This window comes from Cupressus sempervirens, chromosome 4 (genome assembly GCF_028749045.1).
Source record: "Cupressus sempervirens isolate cs-2001-9-10 chromosome 4, ASM2874904v1, whole genome shotgun sequence".
Classification (NCBI taxonomy): domain Eukaryota; kingdom Viridiplantae; phylum Streptophyta; class Pinopsida; order Cupressales; family Cupressaceae; genus Cupressus; species Cupressus sempervirens.
Genome location: NC_143121.1, coordinates 610,354,431 through 610,371,267, shown reverse-complemented (window position 1 = coordinate 610,371,267; position 16,837 = coordinate 610,354,431).

Below are 16,837 nucleotides of genomic sequence, written 5' to 3'. Positions count from 1 at the left end.
CACACAATCATTTGCACTAACAACATCTTCTGTGGTTTATTCTCGTAGATTTCAAACAAAAAAAATGAAGGGATGCCATTAGCTGATGCCACCATTATCATGGTAATACCTACTACCCCAATCCTTATGGCATTGCAATCATAACCCCCTATGGATATATACAAGTTGCAACAATTCAACATTTTCCTCTATTCTTTTGAGTAGATTGTGAGTGAGGAAATAATTGAAATTCCTAATTTGAGTGACAATCAAATCCTTTATACATCATTCGCACTAGAAAAAGCCATCATTGATAATTATTTTTATCTATGGCTCAAAATATGCCCATTCAAACATTTTTTGATCTTTAATCCTAGGTTGTCTATTAATGTCTAAACACTCAATCATTTACTAGGCAAGATTATAGGGTCATCGCTATGACCAATTATCTAGTAAAGGTTGAGCATTACAAGCTTATATCATGCAGTATAGTAATTTTAGAGTATTTAGTAGAGACCAAGTAGATATATAAGTCAAGAAATATTGTAAGAGCTGAGCAATACAATCAAGAGTAAGCATATTGATAGGTTATCAAGTGATGGACAAGTAGGCATAAAGTAGCTAAGTAACAACATGAAGGTTTCTACATGACTGAGCATAGAAACATTCGAGTGCCAAGTGTTCAATTTTGATATGTTTGTTTGTAATTGCACAAAGTCATATCTAAACCATTTTGGCCTACTTTTATATGATATTTAATATTTGTAGAGGTAGAAAAGATGTTGATTAGGCATCATTACCAAAGTTGATGATGCCTAGGCATACAATTCAACCAATCAAAAAATGGGGTATAAACAACAAAAGATGAAGTGTAAGTCATCAATCAAGATCTAGAAACTTCATAGAATGTTTATTTAAGGTGGATTATAACCCTACAATAAATGTGTGGGATTCATAAGGAGTGTATGCACATGTCAAGGAGTAAAAACAAAGTTTTAAAGACAAATCATAGAAGTGAAGGATTGAACAAAGTTATGAAATTAAGAAATCAAATCAGAGATCTAGGAAAGAGGAAATCCAAGATAAACTTGTAGAGAAAATTGAGGGTCAAGTACAAAATAAATTATTCTTAATTGAAGCAAGGTAAATATCTTAGTAGAGTTGTCATAATAGATCTATGTAAACCTCCTAATGGATTCCTTACTTCATTATGAGTGTAAAATCCTTTAATAAGGTGAGACCTAATAGTCTCTTAAGATTTTAATAGGGAAGAACTTTCATAGGATAGAACATATCCTATGATCAAACATTTTAATCTTAATAGGTTAACTTTATTGTTGCAATAGTGAAGATTTGTGGGTTTCAGTCCCATCCTAGTTTTACCTTCATCTTGAAGTGTTTCTGGGTTACCAAATTATTGTGTTATGTGTTGAACTCTTAATGGATGTGATGTATTTCATTTATGTTTCAACATTACAATTTTAATGATAAATCGATTAGATGAATTAGGTATGAATGAATGAATTTGGTTCTAAAGTCAAAAGTATAAGATCTTGATTCACCTCATCTCTCAGTATCTTGTTTCTAATATACCCATTCCAATAATTGGTATTAGAACACAATTTTCATTTTAAGAAGTCTAACCACTTAAGAGGATTAGATCATGGAGATGGAAGTGTATAAGATGGGAAACATCATTGAGAATCAGATGATTGAAATATAGATTGTGTTGTAACAATTAGAAGCAACAAGAGAGGAGTTAAGGAAAACCCTAAAGAAAAGAAGAGTGATAGCTATTTAGCTAAATGAGACTCAATATATAGATGTTAACACAAAAGGAATGCTAGATAGTGGAAAGAATAGTAAAAATGATGGATCATTGACATAAATTATAGAGAAGAGCAATAACTTAGTAAAAGAAGCAAAATATCTCAAGATAAAAAATGAAATTCAATTAGTTGCACTATGTGAAGCAATCAAACAAGAGAAGAAAGCAATGGAAGTTAAGAACATAGATGAAGGAGAAAAAAGGCAGATGGATAGAAAAATTGAAGAGAGATCATTTGAAGTACATAAGCTTACAAATAATCAACTGAATATGATAAATCAAACACTGATTACAAACAAGGAATCAAATAGAAAAGATGTGGGGATCACAAATCTAAGTCTACAAAATGAGAAATTGAAAAATGAGTTAAGGCTTGAAAATGAAGTCATGGAGAGGTTGAATACACCAAATGAAAAAATCATGCATTTTGAAGAACAAATGAAATTAGCCAGAACTAAAGACACCTCTAAACTTAGATACAATAATAAATCTTCATCTACTGAAGAAGGAGAATCATCCAAACATGGAGAACAAATGAATGTAAAATTAAAAGGTAAACCCACATATCATTACTATGGAAAAATTTGATACATAGCCAATATCTATAGAAGCAAAAATGGTAAACAAATTCCTAAACCTAGACCAAGTGGTAATTGTTTTAATTGTGAGAAAGTACAGAATCAAGCACATGAATGCAGATCAAAGAACAATGATTCAACCAGAGAGGTATCTAAATTTTCCAAGGTCATTGCTACAATTGTCAAAACTATTGTCATGCCCTAAATTTACAAGGCAAAACACAAACAAATTTTTTTATCATCTTGCTTTATTTAATAAGTTCCATTACTCATTTTATTAATATTATTGTTTTCTTCATCTACCTTTTTAAATATGCATTAGTCTCTCCACAAATTTATAATCATTAACTTAACTAAATTTTTAATCATAATCCATTTAATAAAATAACCTATTCACATCACATGGATCAAACACTAAACTGAATTAAGCTTACTTCATTACCCCTAACATTTGTAATCTACTTCTTACATATTTCCTAACTTACAAATGATGGAAGAAAAAGTACACCCAAATTTCATATCACCATCATAACTATATTAATATCAACTAATTTACAAGTCTTTCTGTTAACCCTTCACCTACCTATCTGTTTATGATTACCTCTATGTAAGTTAGTTACTTTGTGATTTCTATACTCATTCTAAAACCCAATGTCTATTCACTATTACATAATTACTTTATAGGTTATCTAATAAACCCCTCATAATTCTAATTAATCCCATTTATTCCCTTTAAAATAACATACGTTATTATCATTAATTTTAATTAGCCCCTAACCATAATTCAAAAGTCTCCTAAGTCAATACTATCAAATATCTATATTCTAACCTTTACTACACATGGTCCCACCCCTTTTTTACACATTCAATCCAAAAGCTACTCCACAAATTTTCAAACTCCTAGAGTATGGGGTCATGTGTCCACATAATCCACTTTCCCATATATTTTAGGCAATATTACCTTCCTTCCCTTAAAGCTCCTAAGGACAAGGTCCTACAACCATGATCCCAAGGCATGGGCATTTCCCAATGCCAGAACCTGCTTCCTCTATTTTTCAATGCATAGGTTCCTTTCTCTAGGTGTGATGTGATGAATAAGGTCAGATTTTGATGTTTTGCAAGCTTGCAAACTTAATAGGTGCCAAGGTAAGGAAGATGGGTTTATGTCAAATCATAAAAAGTTTCTTATCATTGTCATGTAACATGTTAATGAGACTGTGACAGATCAAGTACACCAAGGGAATAATTCAGCTCCAATTCCTATATTTAAATATGATATAATGCAACAAAAGGTAATGCCTAGGTTTGGCAAGGATCACCAATGTTGTAATCTTGTTTACAAATATATTAACATTTTGGATTTGGTTCAATGTTGAATTTTTTTATTATTTCCTTCTTCTTTTTTGTTCAAGATCCTATCATGATCTAATAACATCATATCACTAGATTGACACTTTATTAATGAAGAGTGGTTGTAAAATTTATTTATTACTAACTTATATTTTGCAAGATATTATTATCTTATTTAGAGATTATTATTCTATTGACCTGTATTATTGGAGAGAGGCTCTTTTTCAAATGCCATACATTTTCCATCAAGTTAACATGCATCTACAAGCATTATTGTTAGAGTTAAGATTATTTTCCTAGTTTTCTTCATATGATCTCTATGGTTATATATTATTGAGTTGATGATATACTATCATAGTATAATACCTTCCAATACAAAATCTAAATAGAAATCTAATATATTGCATATAACCACTATCAAATTGTTACCAAAATTTAGTTCCTAGATACTTTTATATGAAGCAAAAATGAAATCTTTTCATGCATCTTTATGAAAATCAAGTATTATGATTTCATGGATGATATCTATTTATAAATATATTCTAATTATGAATACAATGGAAATTGAATGCATACTCTACATGAGACACTATGCAATCTTCTACATGTAATACTATGAACTTCAAATACTCCAATTTTATTGTTGATGTCTCCTTCATGACCACAAATTCATTAACAATTAGAAACAAAATCTACATTTAATACAATTCAAACTTGAATACAAATAGATCAAAATTTCCTTTTTATGAGAATTGAGGAAATAAGAATAATAAAATGATAATCTTCTATTCATTTTCTAACATCTATCATGACACTTAATTCTTCTCTTCAATGCATTCATATCCAAGGAAATGAAACTGCAATTACTATTCAACAAAATTCTCTTCAAAGCCCTCTGATTTATTCCATACTACAAACTTGTCAAACATTAACATAGGGTGGTGGAATCAACATTTTTGAAACATATAATGGAAATACCTTTTACAATACATAGATGACTCACAACCTCTCTATGGATGAAAGAAATAGAACAAGGACAACACTCTCACAAATACAATATAATCACATAACAAGATGGACTTTTCTCTCTATTTCAATGCAACATAATAGTGTCTTCTTCTCCTATGCAATGGGAAGACTACATGTATCTCCAAGTTTCTACAATCACCAAGTAAAACTTGCAAAAGAGGGACAAAAATGGGGATCCATGGAGGCTCACCTACCATTGTAGGCCTCCCACCGAGCTTGGGGAAACAAGGAACAAATGGTTGCACACCTTCACATTCACATATCATGAAAACTATAATAACATAATTCAACACAACACAATACAACCCATCCGAAGGCTTGCACTTAGATTCTACAATAGAATCAAGAAATAGGGTGAAGGTGGGCTCTCTCCATGAGGAGAATTTCAAATCCATTAATCTCATAAATTAGATATTTCCATAAGTAACATGCCCTTTCAAGGCTTATCAATATCTTTCCCCTTCATACACCTCCTTATACCTCCCAAGAATGCAAGTAATCATGAATTCCATACTCCATTGAATCACATCAAAATCATCTCCACATATGAAAGAGTTTTCTCAACTACATGGGTGAGCCCAATTAACCCCTTTAGCCAAGCATCTCTTCCCCCCCAAGGGTGAGTGATGCTTCACACCCAATTTACACAACAAAAAACATGAAAAAAACAAGATTCAAGGAAGAAATCACATAAAAATTTACGCATTCAACATAAATACAACAAGATTCTTCACAAGACCACATCTACACCATATCAAATCTACAATGCAAGGAAGAAACACCATATCAAATCTGCAATGCAATGATGAACACCATGGATCAGGGATATCTTTAAGAAACCCCTCCTAAGAAAAATATGTAAAATGATGGCGAATTCAACATTAAATATGTAGGAAAAAATTCTAATTGAGGGCAATTTTTTCATTCAATGCAAGGGAGAAAATTATTTACTATTGGCAAAATTTTCCTTTTCATATCAAAATTTAATAATAATTGTGGTAAATTAAAATTATTTTCTTGGTATGCAAAAAAATTTAGGTGATTTATTTTGTCAATCATAAACATTTTCATAATGTAAGAGGTGAATTAATTATTTCATATAACACGAAATATTAATATAGTTTGATAATATGTCATTTTCCAAAGAGAGATTATGTAAAATTTTGGTGAATTGATAGAGTTGCAAGTGGTCCATGACCTACATGCCAAGTGTACACTATACAATGTATCTGTAGTATGCCAATCCATTAATATTTAGTTAATAATGTGCCCTTTTTAATTGCCAACTTGGTCATCATCATGTTTAACGTTATCATTTTTTATGGTGAAAGGAATTAATTTGGACCATTAATGTAATATAGATCAATGTCTTCAACTCTATTTCGGGTCTAATTTTAAATGGCATACCATAAACTCTAAATTTTCCCATAGTTAGGACAAGTGTCCCAAAGACCACAACATAAAAAAGTTGGCTAAATAGGGATAGCTGGCGACACATGTGAGTAAAATGGTAGGCGATGCTCAACCCGAGGGAAAATATTATTTTATTTTAAAGGTGAAATAACATTGTCCAATATGAAAACATTAGGGAAATGCTGGAAAAAATTCTAAAATAATTGTTTTCTAAATATACATTACATTGGTGATTGGACTGAGATTTGGAACAATTATTTGTAAACTAATGAGCAATTAGCCTTGGATTTTAACCCAAATTATTTAATATCTTGACAACATGGTTGACCCCAATGTAGGTTTTATTAGCCAAATTCTAATTTCTCAAAGAGATGGAATATCCAATTGGCAAAGATTCACCACTAAAAAAATCACTGCCATGGATCATGGATACTAACCTCACTCCAACCAATGGCAAATGAAATTTGTTGTAGAGTTCCTTATCCTCTTTCTCCAAATCCTAAATATTTCTAAAGTTAGAGAGTGGGCATGTGAGTTTCTAATTTGGCCATTCCTCTATATAAAGTCTCCTATTTTCGGATTCAATAAAAACTGCATTCTTTTTGGAGTCTCCTAGGTCTTCTAGGCACCCTAGGAGTCACTATTAGCCCCCTAACTTAAAGTATTATCATGGGTAGGGTATATTTCTGTCAAAATTCACCTTAGAGCTACTTTTTAACCCTCATAATGCTAGGTAAAGTCCAATTTCAAGTTTCCTATGGTTATAACCTTTGTTCCCCTTACTAAGTCAAGGAAATAACTCTAATTCTTAATTAAGGAATTTAACTCAAGATGAGGTGGCCATATGATCCATCTTCAAAGAACATGTCATTTTCACACAATGAGTACAAGTGTCAAGTGACACACACAAAATTTATTATACATCACTCATGACATGTTTTGAATCTATTCATGAAATACATAATACACACATATATCTCACGTTTAAATAATAAACACATCACAATGAGGTTTACGAATCTTCTAAAGATTCACCTTGGCATTGTCATATGAACATGTATTTATACCTTGTTTCCATGATTCCTTTCTTGCACACTAAACTCGAGCATTAGCAGTCCAATAAAAAGTCACATATAAAATACACATGAAGTAGAGATACATAATAATTTTGTTATTCTACAACTCACATATAACACATTTCATAATTAACTTCCTATTCCCCATCATTTTCTTATAAAACATTTAATCATCAAACCTACAAAAATATGTGTATTACATTAAATCACAAATCACCGTAATCATCATATCATACTCTAGTTTTATCATGTCATACAATTGCATCCATATGTGTTTTACCATTCCATTCACAATATCAAGTGCATAGTACATATCATAGATGTATAATACTACTATAAATGTCAAAATCAATAGATAAAATAAGTCATTGTCCTTCTAAGTCTTGAATAATGTCAAAATATCCAATTCTTAAATATCAAAATCAAGTAACATACCCCCACTTAACATTTCATTATAAGAATTTCTGCAACTAGTTCAACTTCTATGAAAGCAATTGAAAAGGGTTAGTACATGAATGAAATCATTACTTATATCATTTAGGTCTTAATGTGTAGACATAAGTGTAGATCATCAAAATATAGATATTAAAATAACATAACTTTATAGTCTTGAAAGTATATCAAAACATCAAATTAGAAGTATCATAATGCAATTATGTCATCTATACTATGATGGATCAAGTGAAGCCTCACAAGTATGGAGATAGGGCTCATGAGTGTAGACTTAAGAAATAATCAAACTGACGCCCTAAAAAATAAATGCATACAATAAGGAAAGGAAATTCCTATAATTGTGATTACAACACATGGTACAATTGTCACTATAGTGGAGAATATGGACACATTCTAGAAGATTGCATGTAAACACATTTTAGTGGAAATTATAAGAAATGGTTAAATGGAGAGATAATATGCTTTAGTTATCTCAAATTTGGACACATCGATAGAACCAATAAAACCAAAACACCAACACCAACACCAACACCAAGTAATGGAAATGGAAACTTGAATGAAAGAAAACATGAATAGAATAGTAAGAGTTAGAAGTAGTAGAGAAGATGAAACTATGATTGCCCAATCTAATGGATCATGTGATCATACTAGATCTCACTAAAAGAAAGAAGGTATGTAGGAACTGTATACTCAATGTTATATTTTATATCAGTTCCTAGCACATACGTGATAAAAAGTCATATCTACATAAATAAATTTGCATTAAGTACTGCTAGAAATAGAAAACCATAAAGTATTGAGCATCATTGGTATAGTCTATATTGACTGAGCCTTGTAGTATAGACCAAGTGATCAAGGAAGATAACATACCAACCAAGTGAATTGGTTATGATCAAGTGAATAACCTTGACCAAGCTGAAATGGAGACTGAGCTAGCTACCATACTCTAACTAAGTATGAAGTTATTAATTGAAGACCTAAAAATGAAAGATTGAAGGTATTTATCAAATTTTAAAATTCTTTTTTCCTCACCAAGTGATCAAAGATCTCACAAGAATATTTAAAGGAGATCAAAGTGATTTCTATAAACTAGAGCAAATAATCCAAGCAGATTTTTCAGCAAATTTGTGAAGCAAGTACTAGTCTCAGTGCCAAGAAAATATTTAGTCAAGATATTTGTGAAGATTTTTTTAGAAACCCTAGTAAGAATGGCATCTGGAAGTGAAATGATAAAGAAAATATTGTGAAAATCCCTAGGAATGGTTAGAGACCTCCACCCAAATTCAGAAATTTAGTTAACATTGAAACCCTTATTGATGACATTGGAGCTTTGTCATGAATTCTGCATAGAGTCTTGACCATTAGATTGTGTTATCAATGCAAGATTAGAGAAATTGAAGATTTTGAAATTAGGGCATCTTATGAGAAGTTATACATTGATGGAATTTTGAAAGACAAATTCAAGATCATTGCTAACAAAAGGCTTACCTATGCCCTAGGATTTCCAAAAGATTTCAAGGTCAAATGGATCATGATTGTGCTTAGCCTAGTTCATGATATGAAAATGTGGTTGGAAGGTGGGCCAATCAAGATCAACAAGGAAATCATTTGAAGGGTAATTGGGTAACCTAATCTAGATTGATCTAAGAGAATAAGGAGTAGGATAAAAAGTGAAATTAAGAACTTGAGCAAGGTGAAGTGGAATGGTCATGGAATGTTAATTCATGCCATTGAGGATCCATTAACTAAATTTGGTGTTCATGTGATTGCACACAAAATCTATCAATCAAGCGAACTAAACAACATACCTTGTGTAGGACTAGATTTGGGCTATAAAATTGTGAAGAAAGATCATTCATATGATCTTGTTGTGCTATAGCTTCACCAACTTATAGAGAACCTTGAGGCAGTGAGAAAAGAAAAGAACACCCACTATAAGTTTGGTTCCCTATTCGTTTGTAAAATTTTTCTATGTATAAAATTATTGTCTTACCATTGGAATGATTTGTTGGGAGAGAATTTTGAGATAGTAATGAACAACTACTTTGAAGAATTTGAAGTTAAAATGAAGAACAAAATGAGAATTCCAAAGTTAGTTGTAGACAAATATTATGATGAAATATATTTCATTGTGGACACAAATTTTATGTATGTATAGGTAGTATTATAGAGGGTAGCATAGATAAGGCCAATATGGTATGAGGTAAATGTAGTTGATGTTATTAAAGTAGTTATTGCACTCTTAGTAGAAGAAAATAAAGCTAGTACTGAGTAGTTTGGCACATATGAGACTATTATTGTCTAGCTAACTATTGAGTCTGGCACACCCAAGGTAGGTAGGTAAAGAAAAAGAAACGTTGCTGAGGCTAGTATTAAAGAACAAGGAGAAGGCTTGGGATAACCCATAGAAGATGAAGAAGGCAAAGGAAAATATTTTGCAGTTGTGAAGCCAAAGGCCATCAAATAGAAAAAGGTTGTTATAATAGAACAAAAGGTAAAGGAAGACCTCAAGAAATACATGAAAGAAATGGTGAGAACTTAGAGGCCAAAGGGCAAGGTGATCAACACCAGAATGAGGTCAGTACATCCTCCTGTTGAGCTATTAACATAAAGTCCATCAAAGAAGAGGAAGAAGGCTAAAGAACAAGCTATGACAAAGAGGAAAATGATCATTTCAGAATAGGAGGAGGAAGATGAAGAAAAGACCAAGTCTGATAAGACTATAAAAATTCAAGTAGTGAAGAGACTCCCTCCAATGGCTATGGATCATGTATGTGTAAAATTGGTAGAATTAGAAAACATTCTAGGATTCAAAGACATTTAGTGTTATTCTTTGAATAATTTTAACCAAGTTAAGTTTGAAGGCATAATGATTGACATGATAATCAAGTTCACACACACACCCCTAGAATTAGTAAATGTATTTCCAATGGGATTATACAATAGAGTGTATGCTAAGTGGTAATGGGCATTATCCACTAAAAATAAAATAAGAGAGATAATATTGGCACAAGTTGTACCAAATTTAGGGAAGAGTCATATGTCTATTGCCCTTAAAGATCTTTTCAAGAAGTTTATGGCAAGGGACAAGGCATATAAAGTTAAAAAAAATAAAGCTCATAAAGTTGAGCAAGCCACATTAGATTATGGAAAGAAGAATTTGGATTTATTACTCCATTTGTAGAGGTGAGGGAAGCTCAAGATTCTATTGAATTTGAAGATGAATATAAGAAAGAAGTTGCCAAGCTGACAAAGGAGATTCAACAACTTCTTAGTGGGTATGAATAGAAAACACTATAAAAATTAAAGATAACACTCACACCCCTCCACCTAATCCTAATATAATGACTAAAGAGGAAATTCAAGGTTTAATGAAAGACTTAAGAAAAATCTATACTAATTCAATTTTGTTACAAATAGTTGAATATCCAAAGCTTGAAGTCAAGTAGACTGATGATGTTACTCCTACATCAATTATAGAGGCTATAAATGTTGAGCAACTTGGTAAGGCATTAATTGTATATATACCAATGAGTTGTATGCCAATTTGGCAAAAGAAAGAAATATTTGATAAAGATTCATGCACAATGTTAGTAGAATTTGAAGTGAAATAGAAAGAGTGTGATGCTACTCAAGCTCTTATTCAATTGCTAAGTGCAAAGGTTGTAGAACCTAAAAATGTGACACATATGTGACAAGTGATTTCAACACTAGTGTAGTAGCTAAAGTTTAGATCAAGTGAAAAGGGGAAACAACAACAACTATCACCACCTAGTCACACACCATCAAGATCTTAGGATGTGACTCATGTAGAAGAGGAATATGATGTGTTTGTGAACCTTGTGTTGGCATTAAGTCAAGTTTGTTATTAGTGACAACACTTATTTAGATTCTATATGGTTACCTAGCTCTCTAATTAGTCTCCAATTTTTGCCATGTAATTTAGTGGTTACCAAGCTTCACAATTCCTACCAAGCATTCTACTAGTTACCAAGTGAATTCAGGCAGTGTGAAGTCTAGTAGTTCTTACAAAGTAGTTCAGTTGTTACCAAGCTTGACAGTGTCTACCAAGTCATCAGTTCTTGTAAAGAAAAGATAGTGTTAACCGAGTGATGAGATGATTAGTGTTTACCAAGTGTAGTCATGGTAAACATGGAATTAAGGTTCTACTAAGTGACAATGTATCTACTAAGTCACCAGTGTATATTGAGTTTGAAACTACATTGAAGTGATCAATAAAGACTAAGCCTCTACTTCTATCAAGTGCATGATGATGTCGAGTAATGATAGTGGACACCATGTATCAAAAATTCACCAAGTTAGCTTTCATAACCTGAGTATCTACATTTGGGCCAACTTTGTAATATTGGTGTTAACTTGTGTAATGGCCGACCTTGTAATTATGTGAATTGGATTGGTATATATGTAATATATTGTATAATATCTAAAGTGTGAAAAAGTAATTGATATGAGATTATGTGAATGAAATGCAAGCATGCAAATGTGAATCAGGAGTAGAAAAAAGTGTATTGCAAGGCCATATCAAGAGTAGTAGAATTACATATATCACATAGAGGTGATTAGTACCTCAAGGATCCCAATCAGAAATTTAGTTGTAAATTAGATCTAATGTTTCATCCTAATAGGTGAATCAACTTCAAATCCTTTAACAGTGTAGACTTAACAGTCTTTTCTTTGAATCTCTTTACTAAGTGCATACTTAATTGTATGTTTCTAAAACCTCTAACAAGGTGGACCTATCAGTCCTAATTGCTCCTAACAGGGAAGATCATTAGTAGTGATCATTGTAAGCCTTAATAGGCCAACTCTATGCTACAATATTGAAGTTTTATGGGTATTGTTGCCACCCCAATTTTACTTTCTATTTGGAAGGTTTCTAAGTCATCAAATATTGTGTTCAAAGTGTTTTATGTTTTTAGTTTCTCATGCATGCAATAGATTAGATCTATTAATAGTAATTTGATTATTCTATATAGTTCTAAATTTGTTAAAAAATTTGAGGTTATTGATTCACCCCTTCCCTCTCAGAAACCTAGCTAGTCTTAAATATTTCCAACAATTGGTATCAGAGCTTTGTGGTTCTCAGGATAAGGTTTGATAGATTGAGTAAAGATCAAGGATAATAGATATATTCAGACTTAACAAAGCTATTGTCAATGAAAAACTAGATCTAGAGATGGCCATAGCTCAACTCAAGAAAGAAAAAGAGCATCATTCCCAATATCTAAAAAGAAGAACGAAACTTGCAAATCAAATGAATGGCCACCAGTATGTTGAAGAGAAGATTGAATATTTTTCCCCTCAAGTAGTTTAGATGAAGAAAATGATGCAATCAAAGAACTAGAAAAGAATGGCTCCCTAGAAGAAGAAGTAAGAAAATTGAAAATAGAACAAGAAATTCAATCAATAAGATTGTGTAAAATTTCAAAACAAAGAAATAAGGCAAAAGAAGATTTTGAGGTAAGGAAAAATGAAATTCAAAATCAATCCCTTCAACAAGAAAATCTTATTAATTAGTTCTCCAATGCAAATGAAGAAATAATGAGTCTAAGATCTAAAAATGAAAGAATAAGAAATGATCTAAACTCTAAAAGGCAAATCAATGAAACGTTGAAAATTGATCTAGATTCTAAAAAGCAACTCAATGAAAGAATAATGAAATCCCAAGCAAACATGGATCAATTTAATTAGAAAAATGGGCATAATATTTATTGGCAAAAGGGTAAGGTAGGACTTAGATACAAAGAAGAAAGTGAATCCTCCAAACAAGGTACACAAAGGAATGAAAGACCTACTTGCATTTACTATGGTAAGATAGGTCATACATCAAATAAATGTTGGAGAAATGCAAAGGAAAAATTCAATGGAAAATGCTACAATTATAGTTAACATGGTCATAAAGCTAATGAATACAAAGAGAAACCAAAGTTTGAGGGCAAGTGTCACAAATGCAAGAAACAAGGTCACAAGGCATCTGAATGCAAATCTAAGTTATTCAATCCAGCTAAACAGTTTGTGAAGGCAATATTTGGTTGGGACTACAACACTTGGTGTAGATGTCAATACTGTGGAGAATGTAGACACATTAGGATAAATTGTGTTAAACATCACATGAGAAGAAAGGAAACCACCATAAGATGTTACACATGTACTGAACTTGGTCATATAGCTAAGAATTGCATGAATACAGGTAGAGTTGAAGATGAAAAGAAAGAAAAAGAAAATAACATCAAGAAGTAGATGAGACAATAGTGGATTCCCAAATTTACCAAGTAGGCTAGTTCAAGCGATGATAGTCATGCCAGTCAAGAAGTGGGTGACTCCCACCATTTCCAATTAAGTTCTTAAGGAAGAACTAGAACTATCTTGTCAAGGTAACATCTTAAATAGTTCGAATTAAAATGAGGTAAAGATTCATATTAGTATTCAAGATACAAAAGAATCATTAGCAATAATTATCACCAAATTGACTTCTCTACTAAGCAAGGTTAGGGTCATGGACTCTACTAAGAAAATTCAGGAGTAACATGGTTATGTTTGGTTGCTAAGTTACAAGCTTTCACTATGCGATCTATACTAATAGTGGATGGCAAGATATCACACACTAAACCATTATGGCTCTCATTGTACTGAGAATTAATGGGAAGTTTTTATTAGAAGATAGGAAATTGACTTCATTTTCACCATGAATTCAGTATATTGCAAATAGAGTGATTTGTAAAGCATCCCAAGGATCTTGAGTAGAATTTCTAGCAAAATTTTTTCAAAGAATTTTCTTAGCTAACCAAGTTATCATGGCATCTATTAGTAGCAACAAGGTGAAGAAAGGATCTAAAATGTTGGTGTGAGTTGTTGAATGGAAAGCCCCTAACTTTAAACTGGTGCTAGTGATTGCCAAAACCCTCGACCCAAATGGAGCTCAGTCACAGATACCACCTAAGGGACTTCTCACAAATAAAATTCACACTCATTCTAAATGTGTAGTTCAAGAGATAGGAACCATTGAAATGGATATAGCCCTAAGTGAACTCTATATAGATGGAATTCTCAAACCTGAGCATAAACATTTGGAAGAAAAAGGTTTAACCCATATTCCTTACCTACCTCAAAAATTTTAAATTAAATGGATTAGGTATATCCTAAGTTGAGTTCATAATGGTAAACTATGGTTAGAGAAACTAGTTTTAGTTACAAAGAAAATGATTCATTGCATTACTAGTCTCCCCATGCTCACCAAAGCTAAAGTCAGTAAAACCCTAGGTCAAGATGAGTTAAAAAAGAAAACCCTAGTCGAGTGGGATAGAAAAGGAATGAAAATTAGCAGTGTATCTAATATAGAACTTAAATTTGGCATCTATGTAATAGCACACAAGATTTACAGTTCAAGTTTACTCAATAGTGTGACATGCAGAGTAGTTGACTTAGCTTATAAGGTCATAAAGAAGAATTTGTATATGACCTAGCTTATTTGTTGTTGAAGAAGTTGAACAAAAATATGGAAAGAATTAGAACATCAAAGAATAAACCATGCAAATTTGGTTCATTGTTGACATGTTTTTTTTTCTATGTTCAAAAGTTTTTCCCCTCTAAAGGCACAGTTGTATGGAGAAAAGACACACTAGTTTTGTATCAGATCAATGAGTATATCGTAGAAATGGGTGAAAATTTGGATAGTATCATCGACAACTATTTTGAAACCTTCAAAGAAATGATGAATAATAGATTCAAGATACCAAAGAATTTGGTTGAAGATTATAAGGATGATGTTTGCTTTATGGTTGATAGTGATAGAGTATACATCCAGGCAGTAAGGCCTAGAGTTGTATTGGTAAAACCTCTTCCATATGAGGTTAACATTGATGAGGCAAGGAAATTATTTAAGCCTTGGTAAATGAGCATGTAGATAAAAAGGTGCCTCTTTTTGGAGCCTATGACGAGGTTAAAGCAAGAATTGAACTTGAGATCAAGTGTCCACAGGCAGTGAACAAATGAAAGAGGAGGATATCAAAGTTGAAAATAGAAAGTACCCCTATTATGATTGCCAAAGGAAAAGGAGAAGATGTGGAGGAATTTGAAAATGAAGAGGAATTTGAAAAGGAAGAAGAACTAGCAAGGAAGAAAGGCAAGGTGATCATCACCAAGCCACCAAAGCCATCCACTGCAGTATTCACAAGGAGATCTAGGAAGAAAGTAGGAAAAGATGATAGTGATGTTGTCTTCAACTGACTTCCTCTCACATTTCAAGAAAGGATAAAGTTAGTAAGACAAGGTACTGGAATACACAATTTTAAGGCACTCAAATATGACACTAGGACTCCAGCAGAGCAGAAAGAAGTTGAAGATTTGATCATGGACAAGTTAGGCAGACGGAAATTCTCTCTTGATTAGTTTGCATCACAAGTCCCTGCAATTTTGTTGGATAAGGTCAAGGTTAGATGGGAGAGCACCAAACAAACTATCAAAGAATTTTTTTCTCAAATATTAAAATAGTTGGTGCCCAACTTGATAGATGTAGAGGTGAATAAAGCAGTAAAAGACTTTAAAGTTCAAAACTTGTCTAGTTTTAATGAAAGATATTGAGTATGTTGTGAAGAATACTATATACCTATGGAAATATGTATTCCAACTTCATAAAACTAGTGAAAATCCTATTGAAATCAAAGATGATGATAATGATGATAGTGACAAGGATGAAGAAAATGATGAAGACAATACTCCATTTGTCACAATTGAGCTAAAGAATATTAGAAGTTGATGAAGGATGGTGAAGGAAAAAAATAGGATGAAGCTAAAGGGGAAGTTAGGCAAGAAGAAGAAGAGATTGACCTATTCAAGATAGTTATGGCTATCATAGCCTCCCTTCCTTACTCTCCAGCGAAAATTGCAACATCATCAAGCATAGAGACAACTTCAACAACTTTGATTGTGATAACCATTGATACATCAAATGTCCAATCACTCCTTGCTACCTCTTAGCTTAGCACATCATAGATAGAAGTGTCTTCCATTTCATCCACCAAGCTAAAAAATCCTTTAGTTACCAAGCTAGTCTCAACAATGGATACAAAGTGTTCCACAATTTTAAGTTCTTTAGTAGTAAGTACAATTTT